This window comes from Triticum aestivum, chromosome 1B (genome assembly GCF_018294505.1).
Source record: "Triticum aestivum cultivar Chinese Spring chromosome 1B, IWGSC CS RefSeq v2.1, whole genome shotgun sequence".
NCBI lineage: Eukaryota > Viridiplantae > Streptophyta > Magnoliopsida > Poales > Poaceae > Triticum > Triticum aestivum.
In genome coordinates, this window is record NC_057795.1 from 89,721,265 (window position 1) to 89,744,805 (window position 23,541).

General features: G+C 50.6%; 1 long non-coding RNA gene across 1 annotated transcript; it reads right to left on the minus strand.

Moving 5' to 3' along the window:
* Nucleotides 1-3,575: 3,575 nt before the first annotated feature.
* Nucleotides 3,576-13,221, minus strand: LOC123109036 (uncharacterized). Its single transcript, XR_006452369.1, has 2 exons — nucleotides 12,804-13,221; nucleotides 3,576-4,156 (listed from the first exon to the last, which is right to left on the minus strand). It is a non-coding gene; the product is annotated as an uncharacterized lncRNA (long non-coding RNA).
* Between the last annotated feature and the right edge of the window lie 10,320 nt (nucleotides 13,222-23,541).

The following is a 23,541-nucleotide window of genomic DNA, read 5'->3' on the forward strand; positions in this document are numbered from 1 at the left end:
GAGAGCGACGTGCACTCGCTAGGCGGCAAGCGCGTGCGGACAAGCCACCACCGGCCGGCGCCTGCCTAGCTAAGCGATGGACGTCGGCATCGGCGAACGCACGCACGTACGCGTGTGACTTGACGACGGCGACGGTAATGGACAGGCCACGATTATTTGCGGTGGCGATGTCACCACCGGCAGGCCGGCGAGTGAACGGTCTCGTCGACGACTGACCGGTCGATCTTTACCATACAGCTATAGATACCCTGGTCTCTCCGGTGGCATCTGCTGTCCTGCCTGGGCTCTTTTCCCACCACATTTTTTTTAATACTACCGGCTAACTAATTTTTGCTTGTTCTTGTTTGATTATATGTGGTCGATCAAGGAGTACATAGGTTGTTTCATCTTGACAGATTTTGAAGCAATCTCTTCCTTTTTTGGAGAGCCCCGGACCTTGTAGCCATGTCAGATCTCACAGACAGAAATCCCTTGTTCTTTCTCTGACAGCGGCACTTAAATCTATCTCGTTGCGCTTAAGACATGGATGAGTAGTTTTTTTTTCTTCCCTAAGAGCAACTCCAACGGGCCGACCCAAACGAACAGCGATTTCATCCGCCATTTGTCTGTTTGGGTCGGTCAAACGGACACGGATGCCCGCTTTCACATTTGGGTCGGTGCGTGCGTCCAACGCTGGCATAAGACCCATTTTGACGGCGCCAAAAAAAATGAACGCATGCATATTAAAAAAAGAAAAATAGCATTAATTAAATATTAAAGTCCGCCGTGAAGGCCGGCGAGAGTCCACGCGTCCACATTTGCATTAAAAAACAGCCTAATAAACTTCGAGGCGGCGCGCTGCCCTAGGCGGCGGCGTCGTCATCCTCAGGGTCCGTGAGGTCGATGAGCGTCGGCGCCGGCCCGGCCCAGGCGAACACCGTGTTCCAGAGCGCCATCATGTCGGGTTGTGCCGGCGCAGGCAATGCCGGGGCGGGGGGAGGGGGTGCGGCCGCCTGTGCAGCCGCGTCCTGGCGCGCCTCCTCATCGGCCTCGCGCTGCTCCTCCTCGAGGTCGCGCTCGAGCATCTCCTCGTACTCGTCGTTAGGGCGCTCCTCTGCCAACCGACGCTGGCGCCACATCTTGAGGTACGCCTACTCCTGCGCCGGCGTCGCCCCCAACCAAACCGGTGGCGCGGACACCCACTCGCGCACCACTCCATTCCAGGAGAAGCGCGCGATGGGCTCGGGCTCGGGCTTCGGCTGCGACTCCGGGTTGATGGGGGACGGCGGGGCCACCGGCGGTACCACGCTGTCGCCCGCCGCGGAGAGGGCAAGGGCCTGCGCCATTGCCGCCTCGTACTGGGCCTCCTCTTCCGCCCCCGCTCTGCGCCGCTCGTCCTCCTCGCTCTCCCGGTAGACGGCCCCAAGGGCCGCCTGGTAGGCGTCCTCCGCCGCCTGGTCCTCCTCGCGGACGACGAGCGGCGTTGGCAGCAACCTCCGGTCGACCTCGCGCACGCCCCGTCGCCTCGCCTCCTCGTGCTCGAAGACGAACCACCTCGCCCAGTTGGGTGAGTCGGTTGCGTAGGCCGGATCGGCGCGCTGCTCCGGCGTCAGCAGCGCCCGCCGGTGCCGCACCTCCTCCGCATGAGCACGAGCTGACCGCGGCGCCGCCGACACTGGGATCCTATCTGGATCCAGATGCCAGTCGTGCGGCAGCGTCACGTCCGGATACGGCAGAGGTTGGCGGTTCTGCCAGTGCCAATCCGCCTGGTGCACTGGCATGTTGACGCGTTGCCTCTGCCGGCGAGGCGCCGGCGGGGGTGGGACGAACTCGGAGGGGAAAGGGATGGCGGATGACTTGCCCTTGGCCTTGCTGCCGCTAGCGCCGGAGAAAAGGCCCATCTCGCTGTGGTTGTGGTGGCTAGGGTTTGCCGGCGACGAGGGAGCAAAGGTGGGCAGATGGGGATGGCGAGTTTGGATGAGGACGGCCCCGCCGCACGATCGGCTTAAAAAAGGACGAGCGTCGTCGCTGATGTGTGGGCCCGTCGTCATAAATTAAGCTGACCGTGTGGGCAGCGGGTAGTTGGATGGCTGCCATGTGGGGACGCGGCGGATAGCGAGAAGGCGCGCGAAGCGTCCGCTCGGCGTCGGCACGGACGCGACGCGGACGTGATTTGAGTTTGGGTCGGCGCGTTGGACCGTCACTTTTGTCCGTGCCGACCCAAACGAACGCAGCCAGACGAAATGGATCGTCCATTTAGAGTTGCTCTAACCATGCAAAAAGAAGATCTAGTTTCTCAAGAACCTACTATTTCGAGAGCCAGAGTGATCTGAATTCAGAAGCAAAGTGCGTCATGTTATCATGGACAAAGGGCTTGCCTTGCCTACCTATTTGTGATCGAAATGCTTTGGACGCGAGCGGATGGACGCACGCACGGACGCCGGTTTTTCTTTTGCTTGCTTGAAAGCAAGAAACGGAATTATCACCTCCTTTTTCCCTGTACATATCTACTACCCCTATAAAAAAAAGAGAGGGGCAGATCCAAACAATCTCATCCATCCATCAGCAAAATCCAATGACCCTTAATCCTTCGGTGTTTAATGCTGCAAACCACGCATTAAGCCACTGACAAGCCATCGATCGATAACCCAGCCCCGCAGTTAATCACACGACTCTCGCCCCTGCCCGCACCTCCCTCTTCGCACGACTCTCGCCCCTGCGCGCACGACCTCCACCTCCTCCTCCCGCGCCGTTCGCCGCCCCGCAAACTCCGGCAGCCGTTAACCGCCCTTCGCCGCGGGAGCAGCCGCTCGCCACTGCAGCCGCCGCCCGCGGGAGAAGCCGCGGGAGCCGCTCGCCGCTCGCCGCGGGTCGCCCTTTGCCATGGTCGCCGCCGGAGCCGCCCCGCCCCTGGATCCGCTCGCCGTTGGTCCCCGCCGGAGCTGCCCCGCCCCTCCCCGGCGCTCCAACCCCAACTCCCCGACTCTCCATCCTCCCCGCTTCTCATCACCACCGCCGCACTCCCCGAAGCCCATCTCTCTCCAGCCTCCCTGCCCGCATGCAGCCCTCGCCCTCGGCACCGCACGGGCCAGGCCCTCTCTCCTCGGTTATGGCCACCATGGAGAACCTGACCCGTAGGGCATACCCTCCTCCTCTGATGCGTAACACCCATCCCTGCCCCGGCGGTTGGGATCATGTCCGCCATCATGAGCAGCTGCTCCGCATCCGAGTGCACCGACTCAGAGGTAGAGGTTGGGCTGTAGTTCTTGGACGCCAAGGAAGAACGCAAGTTGTTGCCGCCGCCGAAGATGAAAACTGGTGGTAACTGGTAAGCCTCTGCAAGCCCCCACCTAGCCTCCCGCCTCTTAGTTCTTCTCCTTTTTTACTCTAGATGGATGATGTCTGATCTTGTTCACTTAGTCTCCAATGCGTGAGGAAGAAAAACAGTCACCTCTGACGTCGATCAGCAGAGCCCATGTCTTTTGCATGTAAAGAGACTCTGAGTTAGTGGTTTTCTATTTACTACATGCATACATCCAAGAACGACTCTACTGAAAAGTATTAGAAATTATTTACAAATAGCTTTAAGCAAGAAATGCAACGAGATGATTACATTACAATGCTCTTTTCTCTCTTCGTTACTACAACCTTGATGATGCTTGGGTGATTCAACTGAATAGTTGATGGATTAAAATTCATATTACAATGTGGAAAATGTAGCAGTTTCAGATTACAAGATTCATGTTGCCGTTGTATATAAAGGGAGAATTAATGTAGTTGCTCTGTAGGAAGCATGTAGTTTCTCTGTAGGACTCCTGGTGTGCTGCTGGAATAAACTGGAGGTACATGTTGATTTGTTCTCTTTCAGGTGATGGAACTCTATCCTACGCGCATGGCAGTGATGGAACATAGCGTACTTTCACCCTTTTTTCCAGATCGAGATGGTGGAGGCAGCCAGTGTCGTGGCCGAGCGCTGGGGAGCTTGTCGGTGTTTTGATGGAGAAGGTCGGCCGCCTCCTCTCCCCACCAAGTCTCTTTGGCCCATAGATCGAGTTCATGGTTGATAAGGAAGGTGTGGTCGATTTCACCAGGCTGGGTCCGAAGGTCCCGAAGTCCTATGGCATGAACTGGCCACGGCGCATCCGGCTGGATGCACTTGCTCAACACCTTTCCATCTCTGTACAATCAGGTAGATATTTTCTCACGTCCCAAATATTATTTTTAGGTTGCCAAATAGTAGTCTAGGAACTATAGAAAGTGGATTGCTGAGTTTGCCAAGCATAATAGCACACCTATTATCAGATGACCTGAAGAGTATATCAAGCAAAGATGCTTTCAGATTTATGCATGCCTATATTAGGTTCCTACTTGTGTGAAGATAACACTTTGCATCAGGCTTGTGAGCAACTGTAAGTTGTTTTGCATGTGATACTACTTGTGTGATTATTTTTACCTTCGGAAAATTTCCTTCTTATTATATATCATATGGAATTCTTCAACCAGAGGAGAGCAACTCAATGAGTTTGCATACATTCAGCCATCTATGTTGATGCAACTCAACTAACAAAGAGTATTTAAGAAAAGACTGCAGTTTGTAAAGCCAGTGGACAAATTAGTTCTGCACAGTCCGGCATTAGCGGCGTGCATGCAGTAATTCATCAATGTTGGGGGTCAGTGCTATGAACATCAAGCTTCACCTTTACCAGTGGCATTAATTTGTTGTTTTTGTTTTATATCAAATAATTTACCATTCTTCAGTTTTGCATATCATATTTTGGTTCTGAATTTGTATTTGGATATTTCTGCAACCTTATTTCTAACATGCCTTCAACTACTGTTTATCGCACAAAAAGTCGAAAAATGTGGAATAGAGAACTATTACGGGTAATACGCATTGTTTTCTCATGCAGACTACAAATTCTCTGTAATTCATGTGGTTTTAGAATTTGTTTAATGTGCAAAATATGTACAAGGCTTGTGAGCGGCCATTTTTAGCCAAGTACTTGTATAAGTTCTCTTGTAACTTAGCTATCAGCCTATTACGAAAGGCTTTGAGGATTCTTAATCTAAACTAAATTTTTATACCTGTAGTATTCTTCTGTTATGATTTAATATTGCACCACGTTAGTCTTGCATCACGTTAGACCCTGGGGTTGTACTTGCTGCAAATGTTGTAGGAACTCAACGGTTGTACTTGCTGAAAATTTCAATTGATCAACATGGGAGTAGTGGTCTCATGATCTAAGACTAAGAGTAGATTTATTTATTCTGTTCTAATATGTTTAAGAGGGGATGAGAAAGTTTCTGCTTAGGTTTGCGTTGCAAGTGAAAGCTTAGTTTAGTAGCAAGGTTATAACGTGCATTGCACGTGCAAACTTACTATACATGCAAAAAAAACTCTCTGACAATTGGGGATGGCTGCAAGTGGTTATAATTCTGTGGCCACTCTCTCATCAGACATTCTAGAATATCGCGGCTCTATCCAAAACCGTCCCTTTCTGAACATAAATGAAAATGGTGCTGTAGTGCATGTTATTACCCTCAAGTCAAATTTCTACAACAGGCGCGCACTATTTCTGACGAGATTTGCCCCCATCAAATCCATAGATTTCGTTCACGGGATCACAAGGCCCCCGTGTAAAAAACAATGTACGTTTCGGATGGCTTTCGGTGATGCTAAATTGTTTTTTAGCTATCTCCGGTCGGCTGGTGCTGATTATTTTTTTATTTTTTTGAATGTTGGCAAAGCTTGCCAAATTCATTGATCAGGAGAGGGTAACACAGTACAGAAGAAAGACCCAAGCGGGTCAGATGCTAGCCAGGAGAGCCTAGCGCAAAAGATAAGAGGGACAAGTTCTAGCCCGGATCGAAAGGGATGCCGGCGCCTGCCAAGTTCCACAGTTTAATCTCATCCCTGATGATCCTCCGAAGATCCCCTACGTCCATACACGCCCGCTGGAATACCCTGTGGTTGCGCTCTTTCCATAGTTCCCAGGTGATCAGGTGGATCAAGGAGAGTAGGCCCTTCTTCTTATTCTTCTCTGAGACGTCATAGCATCATTGCATCCAGCTTGCAAATTTGGTGTCCCCTGTCCAAGTGGCAGGGCAGAGCGCGGGCATGTTTGCCATCGAAGCGACCCAGCCCCATATCTCCTTGGACCAAGGGCACTCAAAGAGCAGGTGGGACGGAGTTTCCAGGTTCCTCACGCAGAGAGGGCAAAAATAATCATTCTCCCATCCACGGCGGAGCAACGCGTCCGCCGTCAATATCCTGCCTAGCATGACCATCCAGATGAAGAAGCGGCATTTACCGGGGGCCCAACCGGACCAAATGAGCTTGTATCCCTCCATAGTTACCGAGCCTTCGAATTGGAGCCGGTAGGCCGAGCGTGCACTATACTCCTTGTCATGAGAAAATCTCCAAGCGATGGCATCCGGCTGGCCCGCAACAAGCCGAACGCTATCAATCAACGCGGCCAGGTTGGTGAGCTCAGGAACCATGTCGCTGGAGAGACCTTGATCCATGTCTCCTCATGTAACGCGCCAGATACCGATCTATTTTTCCTTGCCGAGATTGAAAAGAGCGATGGGGCAATAGTCATTGGGCAGCAACCTTGCAGCCAGCGGTCCTGCCAGAAGTTGATTGATTGTCCATCTCCAACAGTAATTTCAGTAGCCATTGCAAATAATTGCCTCTCCTCCTTCGAGCATGGCAGGGGGGAGATTGCCCATGGCCTTTGGGGTCTTTGCCAGGCCATCCAAAGCCAGCGGAGTCTGAGGGCTCTTCCGAACTTGGCCAAGTCGAGCACACCCAGGCCTCCTAGATGCTTTGGGCGACATATAAGGTTCCAGGCTACCCTGCAGTTACCGCCGCTCGCCGAAGACTCTCCACTCCATAGCCAGGACCGACAATTTTTTATCATGCGCTTAAGGACCCAGGCCGGCAGCTCGTGCACTGTCATCATGTAAACAGCAAGGGGGATAAGCCCGGTTTTTAGAAGAACTAGCCTACCACTTTTGGCCATGAGGCCACCTTTCCAGGTTGCTGCTTTGTTCCCAAATTTGATCAGAAAGGGATCCAGGTCGATTTTTGTTAGGTTGCGAAGAGACAGAGGCATGCCAAGGTACAACGTCGGGAATTGCCTGATCGGGATGCCTAGCGGCGATAGGATACGCGCTAAATCCAACGAGCCACAGCGGATCGGCAAGGCCGAGCTCTTGCCCGCATTAGCACAGAGGCCAGTTGCAGACGCAAAACAGCGTAACAAAAGGCTGACCATTCGTGCGTCTTCTTCGGAGGGGTTCATGAAAAATGCGATGTCGTCGGCATAGAAGGAGCAGCGCTGCACCCGCCTGCGCCCGGGAATCTTGGAGAGGACTCCGTGCTCCGTGGCCAAGGAGAACATCCGCTGCAAAGGGTCCATAGCCAAGATAAATAAGAACGGGGAGAGCGGGTCTCCCTGCCGAAGACCACAATGGTGCAGGATTGCCTCCGATTGCTGCCCATTGATCATCACATTGGAGGTTGAGGAACGCAGCAGCATAGCAACCCAATTCCGCCATCGCGGGCCAAAACCTCTAGCCTCAAGCATATCAAGGATATATGCCCACGAGATCGAATCGAAGGCTTTTGCAATGTCAAGCTTCAGAAGGATGGCAGGTTTTTTGGTCTTATGAAAGAATCGAGCAGTGTTCTGTACATGGATGAAGTTTTCCTGGATGCTTCGTTTTTTAATGAAGGCACTTTGGCACTGATCCACAAGGTCAGCGAGCTTTGGACCCAGCCTTAGGGCGAGAATCTTTGAGAAGATTTTGACCACGCTGTGGAGCAACGAGATCGGTCTGAAGTCCTGGATGGCGTCCGCGCCCAGCCTTTTCGAAATTAGAATGATGAGAGCACGGTTAACACGGTCAAGCCCGCGGCTGTCCATCCGGAAGAGCTGATTCAGAGCTGCAAGCAAGTCTAGCTTGATGATGTCCCAGCAAGCTCTAAAAAAGCTTCCTGAGAAACCGTCCGGCCCCGGAGCTTTGTCGGCCGGACTGTCGTCGATGGCGCGCTTGATCTCATCCAGGGACAGCTCCTTCTCGAGGTCCGCGAGGTCTACGTGCTCGAGCTCAAGGGCATCCCAATTAAGAGCCGAGGATCTAAGCTTGTTCGTGTCGAAAATGCCTTTGAAGTGGTCATGCGCAAGTTCAGCCATAGCATCCGGAGACGTGGCCGTGCCGTTTGGACCATGCAGCAAGTGGATGGTGTTCCTGTTGTGGCGAGCATTGGCTTTCCGCTGAAAGAATTTCGTGTTTGCATCACCGGCCTTTAGCCACAAAACCCTACTTCTCTGACGCTTCTTGATTTTAATAAGCACTGCCAAACCCATCATGCGGTATTTGAGCTTGCAACGCAGCTCGCTCTCATCCGCGGTCAGCTCACGGAAATCTTGCGCACGGTCCAATTGCAGAATTAACTCGTTCACTATCGCAAATTGCTTTTGGATATCACCGATGATGTTTTTGCTCCAAGCTTGCAATGCTTTGCTCAACCGCCAAAGCTTACGGTTCAGCCTAGTCAGGGGGCAAGAGTTGCCAACATCCATCGCCCAGGATTGCTGCACAACCTCCTGGAAACCCTCAACGAACTGCCAATAAGATTCAAACCGAAAGCGTCTGTTGGTCCTGATGATGCTGTCATTTAGAAGCAGCAGCGGACAGTGGTCTGAGATCGCCGAGGACTGAGGGATGAGCTTCGCCGCTGGGAAGAGGAGCTCCCAGTCCACGTTACAGAAAGCGCGGTCAAGGCGCACGAGCGTAGGCATGGCCTGCTCGTTGCTCCACGTGAATCTTCGTCCTATCAAGGAAATCTCATGCAAGCACGAGGAGTTAAGGGTTCTCCGGAATTTGGTCATCCACCGTCGGCAGATTCTAGTATTGTTCTTGTCCTGCGGGCTAGTGATTAAGTTGAAATCGCCAATGAGCATCCAAGGCTCGGTCATCGAATTGTGGATGGAGGCGAGCTCAGCGAGAAAGAGGTCTTTCCGCTGGTCGTCATGGGGGCCATATACCGTGGTTAACGACCATGGTGATCCACCGCCAACTGGCGAGAAGGTGGCAGTGATTGAGAAGGCTCTAACATCGACCCTACTGACGGCAAAAAGGCTCGAGCGCCAACACAGCATAATGCCGCCACGCGTGCCATCAGCATCAAGCGCAACGTGCTGATCAAAGCGCCGCCCCACAACTTCGTGCCGATCAGACGTCATACAGGACGGCAGCTTGGTTTCTTGCAGACAAACAATGGAGCAGTCAAGGCTATCAATAAGCGCGCAAGAGGCGGCACGCCTAGCACCATCGTTGAGGCCTCTCACGTTCCAGCTAAAAATCGAAAGTTTCTCATTCATTAGGAAACAGAAAGCAGCTACAGGGAAATACCGCCTGATATGGCAGGTTCGGATGGAGTTCAACAAGCAGGACATAGCACCAAGGCCCAGGCCTCAGCACAAGCAGATAGTTCAATGGGTAGCTAAACATGGAAACTGATACATCTGCAGAAGACAAGGACGCTACAGCGTCAGGCCGCTCTCATCGAGAGCTCGTCGAGGATGGCTTGAAGCTCCTCATCAGGTAGGCGCAGCTGTGCCAGGGATGAGAGTCTAGCAATCTGCATCAGCTTCGCGACGTTGTCGGTCGGCATGGGCTCGCGGAAGAAGTCGATGTAGGCTAGCAGCGTGTCGTCGTTGAAGTCTGCCTCTCTCTTGATGAAACCCAACTTGACACAGATCGCAGCTTGAGCTCTCCGGGAGGAGGAGAAGTTGGATTGCAGGCGAAGCAGCCGGGCACTCTGCCTGGGGGGCTTGATCACACCGGCCAGTTTGCTCTTGAGATTGCGCCTAGCTGAAACAGGTGGCGCTGGCGCGGGCAGGATAGAAGAGGACAGCAGCGAGGCGATCTTGTTTATGAAGGCTTTCTGCTCATCAATATGCAACATCGATACCCGATCAGCGATGACAGCGATCAGTCCAGCTCCTGAAAGGTTGGCGTCTGCAAGCGCTTGCCGGGCCCTCCGCTCCTCGATTGACTGGGCCTGGCTGAAACCGGGTTGTGGAGGTGGTGTTGTAGTAGGCTGCATCTGCGGCGTTGCTGTACCAGGCCCAAACACCACCTCAGGCCCAGAGGCCCAAGTCGGCACCAACTGCGGGAGCTGCAGCTGGGCCTCCTCCCAGCTTGGGAGCCAGGAAGGGCTCCAGCTAGGTGCAAGCAGCTCCCAGCTGTGCCCGGCAGCGGCAACGGGCGTGACCGAAGAACCCCAAGGCGACATGGCGCATGATCCCAGGGAAGGCGGCAGCGGTGGTAGCTCGTGACTTGATGGCCCAACGCAAAAAAAGGAGTCCACGCCGGTCGTGCCACAGCTGAAGAAATCAGCCCAGACAGGCTGCACCTCCTGCCTAGGCGGGGAGTACAGCGGCATCATCCCAGCCATGAGGCCAGGCTGCTGGAGTTGCTGCTGCATGGAGCCAGGCAGGCCTGATGCGAGGTCGGTCAGCGACGGTCCCCTATCCTCAGTGTCCATCACCGCTAGAGCTCTGGCAGCGAGCTCAGGGGGCGGCAGAGCAGACTCAGCGAGCCGCTCGTCAGCACTGAACCTGGCGGTCGGGGCATCCGCAGCGCTTTGAGCATCACTTCCGGTGTCATCATCTGCCGGCTGGTCTGCTTGTACCCCAGCCATTTGCATAGGCAGGACGGGGTGCACCCCTTGGGGCGAGGTCACGAGCTCCCTCTGCACCTCCAAGGACGGGGCCACGAGCACATGCTCGCGCTCCCGTTGGGAGGGCCGCATCTCAGCGCCAACATCTTGCCTGCCCTGGCTGTCGGGCAGCCACCTTAAGCTTTCAGGCTGCCACATCTGCACTTCTTCAGGCTGTACCACCTGCACCTCAGGCTGCAGCACCATACGCATCTCTACAGGCTGAGCCACCTCAGGATTGACAACGGCCGGCCGGCTACCCTGCCCCACCTCTAGGACAGACGGGGCGGCAGCGCCAACTGGGTCCTTGGCGGCGGCAGCGCCAACTGGGTCCTCGGCGGCGGCAGCGGCGTGCCGACGATGGCGCCGAGGCTCCGGCTCCCTGCTCGCAGTGCCCCGACACATGGCTTGCTCACGCATGCTCTGGAAGAAGCGCTTGCGCACCCCTCCCCTCGATCCACGGCGACGGTTGTTGTCTTCTCCATCCCCCTCTTCATCATCACTCCTGTGCCCAGTCAGATGGTTGGAACCGGAGCCCACGGACCTGGCCCTGTCCTCTCCATCCTTGGTGCCAAACCGCCACTTGCCCTTGAAGCGGTACGTGCGCGGCCACCTCGCGCGCTCGTCGCGCCCAGGGGAGATCGGCGTGTAGTCCTTGACGATATCCAAGTGGATCAGCACTGGGAATGCCGGCCCTTCTTTACCCTCCTCCGCGGGGGTGCCTTCGGGCAAAAATTCCCTAGGACGAACGACGTCGGGCCGCTGCAGCACGGCGAAGTCAGAGGCGCGGGGGATCTTGTCCGGGTGCCAAGTCCAGAGCCATGCGAACAGCGCTGAGCAGTTGGCCTTGGTGGTTGATTGACGCTCGATCAGGTCCAGATCACAGTCCTTGCCGAGGACCTCCTTGACACACTCCCAATCCCAGGAGTTCAGCGGCAGCCTCTCAATGGCCACCCGGCAGTAGTAGCGCCAGATGCGGCTAGTACCAGGCGGAGGAAGCCACGGTCGAAACTTGAACTGCACACCGGCCACCTCAATGCCCCGCTGCTCAAGGGCCAAGTCTCTCTGGGCAGGTTGGAACGTGGTGAGGAGGAAGTCTTCGGGGAAGAACGGCGCGACGGCGATGTCTCTCGACGGGAAGCGGAAGACCCGCTCCACCGCACTCGCCACCATGTCGGCCGTGATGCCAGAGCAGTGCCCGACCGCTGTCAGGACGAGAGCGGACGAGCGCAGGCGGTGGGCCTCCGCCTCCATGGCCGGCGTGCTGACCACCTTGCAGCTGGAGTTGGCCGGTCTCCGCGACGCCTCGCCCGGGATGTAGGCCATGGGCCCCGCAGATGGCACCACGCGGCGCACCACGGTAGCCGGCGGAGGTGGCACCTGAGACGCGCTCGACGGCGGCGGGCAGACTGGTGGCCAGAGGAGCAGCGGGCGAACTGGAGGCCAGAGGAGCGGCGGTCGGGGCAGCCAAGGATGGGAGAGGGCGCAGCGCAGCCGGTTGTGGGGGAACAGGTGCGCCTTTGCTCTTCAGGCGCTCAGGGCAATCGCGCTCGAGGTGACCTGGCCGTTTGCAGGCGTAGCAAATTATAGGATCTCGGCATTCAAAGAACTTGTGTCTTGAGCCCAGGCAATGGTAGCACGCATTGCCAAAGCGCCTCTTGAATGCATCCGCAGCCACAGACGAAGCAGAGCGATCATGGCGCCGATCTTTTGGATACTGGGAGGCCTCGCGTGTGTGACGCCGCGCCAGCTTCTGGGCGCGCCGAGAGGCGACCTCGGTCCACCCAGCGGCATCCCCACCCCCAATAGATGCCACTGCGGGGGGCGGAGGCAAGGAGCGAATCACCAGAGCAGCCGGAGAGATCGCCGATGCAGGGCCTGCAGCAGAGGCGCCAGAGGGGGTGCTCGGGCAGGGCGGCGCCATGAAGGGCGCGGGCGAATCTCCAGGTCCTGGCGCAACAACGATCGAGAGGGGCCGCGGCCTGGCAGAAGCGGCCAACGTCGACGCCCAAGATGGGGCGGGAGGCCCTGCGGCGGACGGCTGGGCGGCTGGCAGCGAGCAAGAAAGGGGAATGGTGGAGTTACTTACCCGATTCTCGGCAGGATCCATCTCGCGCAGGGCCACACATGGGAGAACCCGCCCGGAGACCCGGTCAACGAGACGGGGAGCGGAGGTTTCCCCCGCTTCCAGCAGCGCGATGCAGGGCAGCACGCGGCCGGAGATGCCATCAATGAAGGCGGGAGGAGCAGAGAGATCCACGGTGGTTGGGGTCGCTGGGGTAGGTGGAAGCGGCTCCCGTCGCCGCGCTAGAGCACACATCATGTCTTCCTGGAGGAGCGATTGTGCTTGTGCGGGTACTGTGGTATCAAAGTGGAAAAAAAGGAAGAGGTGTCTGCATTGTTGGGCGTCAGAGAGACAGAGACCGGTGCTTCTGCGGAAGCAGGAAACAGACTGGATCCTGCATGCATGAACCGGGAATCCAACCTCGTGATCCTGCTAGCTGCCTTTTCATCATGTATCCTGTTGTCGTTCGATGGCAACAACTGCTGCCATACTTCACATGATGGATGATGTGGTACTCCCTCTGTTTCATAATGCAGTGCTTATAGATTTTTATAAAAGTCAAACATTACAAACTTTGATCATGTTTAGCCCACCACGCCACCGGTACCAGCGCTGTTCTTTGCTGCTTTGGTGAACGCCGGTCTCCAAATTCAACAAGTCCCTTCAGGAAAAAGTTCAATTATGCAATGAGCTACTCCGGTGTTGAGTATATAATATGTTATCTCTACTGTTTATTTGGTTTTGAAAACATGGGTGTCGACTTTTGGGTGTGCTGAAAAAGTAGAATTTTTTTCGGCTAGACAAATTCTCTCTCTCATGTATCTTACATCTTACATTCTTAAGAAGTTAATCCCCACTACAATTAATTCTCTCTACATGCACATTGTCCACATCATCATCATGCCACCTCACCAATTCAGCCAAATCAGCAACTCTCAACACATGCACGATGCCACGTCATGATGTGCTTCGTTTCCAGCATTGAATAATTAATGATGGACGCCTCGGTAAACATGCTGGAAACGAAACATGCTTCATATGGTGGTGCTTTTCATCTTCTATCCATAAATAAGGCCCTGTTCGGTTCATAAGTCCTAGGACTTTTTTTAGTCCCAACTAAAAAGTCCCTAATCCCTAAAAAGTTCATCCTTGTTTGTTTCCAGGGACTAAAAAGTCACTAGTCCCTCCCTAGAGGTTATTAAATGACCATGTTACCCCTAATATACAGAAAAATAATAACCAAACACCACCATGGGGCGGCGGGGCAATGGGTGCAGGGAGGGGCATTGTTGAAAAAGTTTCAGAAAAGACTCTCCTTGAGAGTCTTCTTCATTTAGTCCCAAAAAGCAACTTCTAGTCCCTAGTAGTCCCTCCTGTTTGATTAAAAAGTCTTTAAGAGGGACTTTTTCTAGTCCCTACACCAAAAAGTCCATGGAAACAAACACCCCCTAAATCTCCACGGTGGTTCTTTTCATCTCCCATGCATCAATAAATCACCACCAAGGTCTTCCAGATTCTTCTTCTCTCCTATTTATATATGCCACTCTCCACCTACGTCGTTGCAAGAGAACTGTGTGTTGACCCTGTCCGGGAGTGCTGACCCAAGCCATTTGCCCCTGTATCCACCCAACCTCTCAGCGAACCATGCTTGCCACCATCGGCATCCTCCTTCAACATCACGCGCTCTAGAGGTGGGGCTCTCTTTCCGGTCTATCTCCTCTTATCTGAACATCTCTTTCTTTTACTAAGTTTGTTGGTTGGTTGTAAGCTTCCATTCCTAGCCGGAGTGTAGCTCGGAAGGACGAGGGCGCCAGCCCCAGGTGAAGTTTGGCGGCATTGATGGAGTCTATCCAGATGCCGACCATACACAGGACCGCCGGATCCCAATCGAAATAGCGTCTCAGTCGCCAAGGTAGGAGCAGGAACTAGCGTCTCAGCAGGATGCCAACCGTCTCATAAGCTTTCTCTCCGGATCTCCACGTCTGTGTTTCCCCCTCAAGGCATGGACATCACGTAATGTGACAAAGAATAAGACGTGTATTTGCTTTTTTAGTATATAAGAGATGCATATTTGTTGTCCATGTCTAATGTGTATTATTGTTTACACAGGTTCTTTTTTAATTTTTTAGTGATTGGTTTGTGGTTGAAGTACATGTATTGCGATTTATATGTGGATTAAGGTCATGTAAAAGTTCTAAGATGTATACATGTGTTGCTACTAGACTTCTGCATATTTTATGCTTTCGCTTTTGACTGGTTTGCATTACAAACTTAATTATAATTCAACAATCATTTGTGTTAGTGGTTTTGTTTGCCCTCAAGCTAGGCTTCATGGTTTTGTCTCGCCTCAAGGTATGCTTTGGACTTCCAGGCTTTTGTATTGGGTCTAGCATGGCCTTTACTTTCACTGAATCATTATGTTTCATACCATGCCTGGGCATGTATTTAGATAAATACTCATCAAATTATATGTTCATTTTTTCATATTAGCGGTGCATTTAAAATTCTGCATAGAAAAAGTAATGTATTCTAATTATGTATACATGGAGACACTCACAATATACTGAATTCTTTACTTTCTGTATCATACCATCAAAAGTTCAATTAGACATGTATAATATGTATTTATTTATTCATTATTTACTATTTTTCACTGCACAATCTTCCTTCTATACAATGCTATAAATTCCCGCAGCAAAGCGCGGGCTGTCATCTAGTTTAACATGGATTTGGTTACCATCTCCAAACATATCCTCTTTCTCCGATATTTTTTCTTGTACCGTAGAGTTGGGCCAAAAACCAGCTCCAACAGCTCCACTTTTTCTAATATTTTTTGGTGAAAAGAAAATAGCCCATCTCCGAGGGGAGTTGGCCCTCTTCCAAATTCCCACAATACACGCCACTACCTGAAAAATCCCCCGTGTTGCCACCCGCCGCCCCATGACCACCGCCACCGCCTGTCGTGCCACCGTTGAGAGACTGAGATATCTCATTGACAAGTTGCGGGCCTATGTTAGATTTAATATTAGAAAAGTGATTATTGGCGACCTGCGAAATCATTTATCCCCATAACTCAAAAAATAACGCATCTTTTCCTTTCCCTCATGCCTTTGTGCCTAGGGTAAAGTTCTCGTACCCTCCAAGCTTCATAGCCAAGCCCATGGTTCACTCACACCCTTTGCCTACCACACTACAAGAAATATGTCAACTTGTGACCACCACTATTGGTCACTGAAAGGTCACAAATTTCCATTTGCGACCTTTTTGTGACCAAAAATAGAAGGTCAAAAGCTGGCCGTCATAAACTGACTATAGCGACCTTTCTTCTGGAATGGTCGAAGACGTTTATGACCAAACTGTGGCGTTTTGGTCACTAGCAACCTCCCCAAGCCACGTAGGCATCCAGCATGGCAAGCTGATGTGGCACAAGATTCAGCCCGGTCCAATTCGGTTTTCTACATGGGCCTAGCCCAACAATTCGGCCTTTTTACTGTATTTTTTTCTTGTTAATTTTTGCTAGCTACATGGGCTTGGGCCATTTATTCGACCTTTTTTCTAATATGCAGCCTTTTACAGTCTATTGATATTTTATTTTCGTCCTTCTTTTTGCCACTAGTCCCACCAATCAGATTGGTCCCACTTGTCATGCTTATCACAAAATTGATCCCACACATCAAAAATTTCAAAATCTGTCAAACAACTATTATAACTTGGACCCCCTTGTCAGGTTCCATTTGACAGGTATTCAATACACAGTCATTATTTCAAACAATCCAAATAGCAAATGAAATTCGTCCAAAACAACACGGCATTAGTCTATTACAAACATTACAGTATACTACAGCCCAGATAAGCCTACTACTGCCTACATTTACAACACATAATATGCTAGTCTTTGTTGATATGCTTCACAGCTTCGAACTTGGATTTGCACTTCACCTGTGCAAAAAACAAGAATGAACATATAAGAATAAGAATCTGTACAGAACATCAAACAGTAGCCAATGAGGGATCCAATAACTTATAAGCAAGAATTGACAGCAAACATGTATTGATACCTAGTGTTGACTGTATCTGCATCTAAACTGAATGTTGATCCAAAGTGTTGACTAAATCTGCATCTAAACTGAATACTCTTAACTGAACATAGACAAGTGATATGCTAATCAGGTGTCAGAATGATATCTGATTCAACAAGGTTAACCAAATTTCCCACATAGTTTTGGGGAAATTCTATTTATCTACAGTGATTGGTAGCTATTGATGGCAATGTGACAGTACAGACAGACTTGTGGCTGCTCATTTGTATTCAGGTAACTATGGCAGTGACGCAAATAGACTTGTGGCTGCTCATTCACTAGCTATGGCAATGATGCAAACAGACTTGTGGCTACTCATTCACATTCACAGCAACACTTCATCATTCATCTACAAGCAACTATTGACCATCATATCAGACGGGATAGGAAGGGTCACCTGACATATTGAACTCGATGCTGCAGGAGGCCGATGATGTGGTGGTACAGAGCAGGCCCTTTGTGGCTGGCTAGATGCGCCCCTCCTCCTCCTGCTCCTCGAGCAGGACAAGGACGGCGGCCGCTAGGCTCGTTGAGATCGGGATGCTGGGGGAGGCGAGCACGCCGTGAGGTACTCCATGGCGTCGGGCGCATCATGTGCGGCAGGATGCCGATCGCCAGGTTGACCGCGATCACGAACAGCAGCGTCACCAGCACCGCCGCCTGCACGCATTCCAGCCATGTTGACAGTGTCAGAAACTCGACTGATTTTCAAAACGAAGTACTGCTGGTGCTGCTACCGCTGCAGAATTGGTTGGAGATGCACCCACCTTGTTGGTGTAGATGGTCCAGTTGGTGAAGAGCTCTGACAGCATGGCTCCGAGCTGCCCAAAGAGCGCACGGAGGCGCCCACAGAGATGTTGTCTCTGATGAACAGGGTACGTTGAGATTGCAAAGCAGTCCTCCCCTCTTGTCACAGACACTGCAAGACATCACATCTTTCAAAAAAATTTAACCAGTCTCAAGTTAACTTGTGCAGTAAAAGTTACCCTACACCTACAAAACACAACCATGCATGTACAGGCACTATACGTACACAGCAAGACATATCAACATAGACCATAAATGTTCAGGGTTATGCATGATGGATGTTGAGCACTTCTGTTGCTTATTCAGAGTAAAAAAGGGTACCCCAGAAAATTTAAACATATTCTGCTACACGGAACCATGAGCTACCCATTTAGCAAGAACGGTACAGGAACAAACCATGAGCTATCTATCCAGCATATTATGCGCACGCGTGAGAATACTCGGGTATACTTAACTTGGGTTTAGTACCCAGGTACAGTTTAAAAGCATATCAGATTAGGTATACAATCATGCACCTGGGTTTAACTTATCAGGTTTCTTCACTTTCAATTTACACAGCAGAGCAGCTAAATTTACACAGCAGATTTTGAAAGCAACTATAGTTATTCAGAAAACATGGTTGCTGCAACTTTAAGCCAAGCAATACACATTCATGTCAAATATACATGTGTAAGATACTAGAAGCATTTCATTGCATATCTAAGTGTACTGCTATAATTTTACGCCAAGCAGTGCACTAGTACATAAATTACACTAAGCCATAGCCCACTGTTTAAAATAGTATTTTATCATCATTCTTCAATAGCTTGAATTTCAGAACAGCCACTGTTTGTATTTTAATGAAAAACACCCCAAGCAAATAACAATAGATGGGCATTAAGACAAAAGAAATTGGCAATCGCAGCATCATGTTTCAGCAGCAATGCAGCTACGAACAACAATATGCATCGGATGGCAACAATAACATCAACAAGTAGAAATAGCAGCATGTCAATCACTGTATAATCAATCAGTAAGCACAAATAGCAGCAACAAGCATTCTCTCAATCACAAACTACACTAATCAGCACCCCTCTCTCTCAATCTAAATAGCAGCAGCGAGCACGGCAGGAGACCGAGTTGGTTATCCAACGGGAAGTCAGACCAATATGACATGGAAAGGAATCATCCACAACACTCATATAGCACTACTGAAATGTATAGTATTTAAAAGGTTGGTGTCGACGGCGAGGTAGGAGCCCTCGCGCGTCCAGTGCACGGCGCAGACGCTGTCCCTCGGCCCCAGATCGCATAGCTTGGTAACCTGGACAACGGTGCCATTAGCAATCTGACCTGAGCGTGATCCATGGATGCAACAAGAAGATGAAAGAAAGAAAGAAAGAAATGCACCTTGCAGCTGGATGCGGACCAGAGGTAGACGCAGGTGCCGAGGCCGACGGCGAGCATGTTCTGCGAGGACCAGTCGACGAGGTTCAGGTAGAAGTCGTCCTGCAGGGACGGCGCGTCCAGCACCTGCACGCCGGCGACGACCACACACCAGTTAGTAGTAGATCGGAGATCGGAGAATTCGGTGCACGCGAGGTGTTTGCGGGAATGGGCGGGCGGGCGGATCGAACCTTGTGGGGCGTCTTGGGGACCTTGCGGGGCGCCTTCTTGGGGGTGGGGGAGTCGGCGCCGCCGGCGCAGTCCAGCTTCTCGGCGAAGGGGGAGAAGGGTGCGGAGGAGCGGTCCGTCTTGAAGCGGAAGAGGTTGTTGGAGCGTGCCCGGCGACGACCTGGCGGGTGGAGTCGTCGTGCCCGGCGACGGCCGCCTCCATCCGAATCCGCCTGCGTGGGGAGCTAGCGGACGAGTGGTGCGGCGATGGGAAGGGGAAGCCGAGACCCCTCGCTTCCCCCACCGCGGCCTCCATCGGGTGGGAGACGGAGGGAGACGAAGGCGGGGCGGCGGGGTGCCTCGATCTGGATCGAGGAGAGGGAGGCCGCGCGCTGGATCTTGCCGGAGGGGAGGGAGGAGCAGAGCATGGGGATCTTGGAGCGCGCTGGATCTTGCCGGAGGGGAGGGGAGGGAGGAGAGCGAGGGGAGGGGTGGGTGGCGGCGAGGGGAGGGGAGGTGGGAGGGATCGGGGAGCGCTAGGGTTTGCGGGGGAGGAGTGCAGGCTATGGCCTGTGGGTTGTTGGGCTAGGTGGCGTGAGAAACGTGATGAGGGAGCGCTGCCGTTGGATCCGGGTGGATCGGACGGTGCTCGATCCATAATCAACGTGACATGCCTCTGAACCAATCAAAACAGAGTACATGTGCGCGACATCCATGACCATTTAAGTAGGTCGTAACCGGCTGAAAATAAAGTGCACATCTCTTTGGCTAAGAGAACTGACTCTTTTTGCGCCGTCTTTCGGCGGTTCCCCTCCACCGGTGACTTCTTGGTCGTCAGCGGTGAGGAGGGTCGTCGGATCCCGCGCGTGTGGATCATTTTAGCTTTAGGTTTTAGGGTCCTAGTAGCTTAGGTTTTAGGGTCCTAGTAGCTTAGGTTTTTGGATCATTCGATGTCTCGACTTCAGGGGCGGAGGTGACAATACTGAATAAAGAAGCTCTGGATTTTTATCTGGCAAAGCCGCCAGCAAGGACCTCGGCACGTAGAAGAGCAGGGCTTCGAGGTGGTGGTCGCGAGTGCGGAGTTCGTCGTCGTCACCTTCGCGGTGACCGAAGACACATAGTCATACCCGCCGTTTTGACAACATTTTGAAAGAAATTCAAAAAACAATGTTCTCATATTGTGTACAAGGGTGCATAGTATAATGGAAAACAATGTTGCCTAAGGAAGTTTTCATTTCTTTTGGACGAAAAAATCATTTTCCATTTTTCGAGTGCCCGAAAGGAGATTTTTTATGAAGGACCTCCCAAATAATTGTTGCAAAATTGGACCAAATCATTTTTCTAAAATACTAGGCCATATTTAATGCACAATTGACCAAATGGTTGGGTGTAAAAAGTTTTAATCCACCTCTCGTGAAAAAGACAAATTTTCGCCGATTCAGTTGGAATCAGGTCAAATTTGAACTGCAGCTGCCTCATAGTTTGCTATTTATTTTTCCAAAAATCATTTATAGGTACATAAGGACATATTTAATCAGAGAAACACCAAAAAAATTCCAAGATTCAACTACTAGCTAGGAACGGTCATTCCCGCCGTTTTGACCGCATTTTGAAACGGGCATAAAAAATTCAAAAAAAATCAAAAAAATTGGGAAACCTTCGCATTGTGTCATCATATGTGGCCAAGTTCCCAGGAAAAATAACAAACTTGTAATACGGTAATTATTTTTAAAAAGTGTTCTCAGAAACGAGCTATCATGTGTGGAGATCAATGGCTTTCAAGCCAAATGACCAATCTTATGGCCACATTCATGGCATAGTTTGTACAAATGATATCATATTGTGCACAAGGGTGTATATTGGAATGGCAAACAATGTTGCCTAAGGAAGTTTTCATTTTCTTTGGATGAAAAAACCATTTTCCCTTTTTCGAGTGCCTGAAATGAGGTTTTTTTGTGAAGGAACTACCAAATAATTGTTGCAAAATTGGACCAAATCATTTTTATAAAATACTAGGCCATATTTAATGCACAATTGACCAAATGGTTGGGTGTCAAAAGTTTTGATCCACCTCTGGTGAAAAAGACAAATTTCTGCCGATTCAGTTGGAAGCGGGTCAAATTTGAACTGCAGTTGCCTCATAGTTTGCTATTTATTTTTTCCAAAAATCATTTATAGGTACATAAGTATCTATTTAATCAGAGAAACACCAAAAAAATTCCGAGATTCAACCACTAGCTAGGAACGGTTATTCCCGCCGTTTTGGCCGCATTTTGAAACGGGCATAAAAAATTCAAAAAAAATCAAAAAATTGGAAAACCTTCGCATTGTGTCATTATATGTGAACAAGTTTCCAGGAAAAATAATAAAATTGTAATACGATAATTATTTTAAAAAAGTGTTCTCAGAAATGAGCTATCAAGTGTGAAGATTCATGGCTTTCAAGCCAAATGATCAATCTTATGGCCACATTCATGGCATAATTTGTTTAAATGATCTCATATTGTGCACAAGGATGCATATTGGAATGGCAAACAATGTTGCCTAAGGAAGTTTTCATTTTCGTTGGACGAAAAAACCATTTTCCATTTTTCGAGTGCCCGAAAGGAGGTTTTTTTGTGAAGAAACTACCAAATAATTGTTGCAAAATTGGACCAAATCATTTTTATAAAATACTAGGACATATTTAATGCACAATTGACAAAATGGTCTGGTGTAAATTTTTTTGATCCACCTCTCGTGAAAAAGACAAATTTCTGCCGATTCAGTTGGAAGCGGGTCAAATTTGAACTGCAGCTGCCTCATAGTTTGCTATTTATTTTTTCCAAAAATCATTTCTAGTTACATAAGGACCTATTTAATCATAAATACATGGTTTGGTGGCGATACGTCGAGGTTTGGGCGGTGGCCGAGGGCCCCAACTCTAGAGCGCGTAAACTCGCATGCCCGCCGTGTGGTCACCGCGTGAACATGGCGTTTCCATGTGTTCTGGGCGGCCTAGGCATGTCTAGTGGGTTGGGCACTCCCCAGGTTGGTGCTAGAAAGAAAATTACAACATAAGATTCTCACGAGGAGAACAATCGATGCTCAAACATGAATTAGCAGCCAAGTGTTTGATTAGCGGTACGGGAAATGTACATGGCTAATGGGCGTGAGTTTTGGCTGAGGATGATCAGTTACTAAGAAGACCATTTTCACAAATTTTCAGCTCAAAAGGAGGAGCCTAGGTGGTACTTGCTTTGCAAACTACCACACTAGACATAACTACGAATGTTGAAGCTCGGCTCAAAATAATGAATGGATTGAGCTGGCATTTGGTGGAGGATGGTTATTTGGGCATAGGAAAGCACTGTAGAAAATGGATGCTATTTGGACATGCCAAAGTGGTACTTCCTTCACAAACTGTTGTTCTGAACAGAATAGGAAAATGAATATTTTTGAATTATTTTTGAACTAGGCAAGGAAGGTTTTTACATATTTGACAAAGATATGACCCAAAGAATTTATGAGATTTGTTTGGGAATTTTGGCCATGACAGAAATATAGGTTGCTTCACAACCTAGGGCAAAAACTGTCACATGGACATGACACATAGGCAAAACTGATGAGATGGCGCCTAGTCATCGCAATCCACCACAATTTACAAGGCTATAACCATCTATATTGGTCGTTAACAACTAGAAATAAGGCAACGGACTAGTGCTGTTTGCTTTATGACCATTTCGTGTAAGGAACTTACGACCTTTCTGCCAAAAATGGTCGCAATGGTTTAGGGTTTGGAGCCCCCCGAACAGCTTTTGACCAATTGGTCTGAAATGGTCATAGATCTATGACCAATTCTTCTAGGGTCACTGACAGAAGGTCACAAGTTGACATATTTCTTGTAGTGCCACTTCGTTGGCTGGTGGTGGGGAGGGGAACCCTAATGCCTCGGTTCCGGCTAGTTGTTCAGGCAAGGGTTTTCTAGTCCTCGCAGGGGCGGCGCTCGAGCGAGTGGTCATGCTTCATCTTTGAGTTGGTCTTCTGGGCTTCGTTCCTTCTCGAATTCGTCCGCCAGGACGAAGTCGAAGGAGCTCTGGTGTAGAATCCGACCGTCTCCCTGGGACAACGAGGTTAGGGGTTTCTCATTGTAGGCGCGCAACGGTGAGATCGATTCAAGAGTTCAATGGCGACAACTGCGGCTATGGACACACGCATAAAGACTTTCCGGGTGTCATCCACAAGGTCAGGCCAGCTCCAGTATGGGAGCAACGACACTGGCATGTCGTGACTCATTTTAGCGG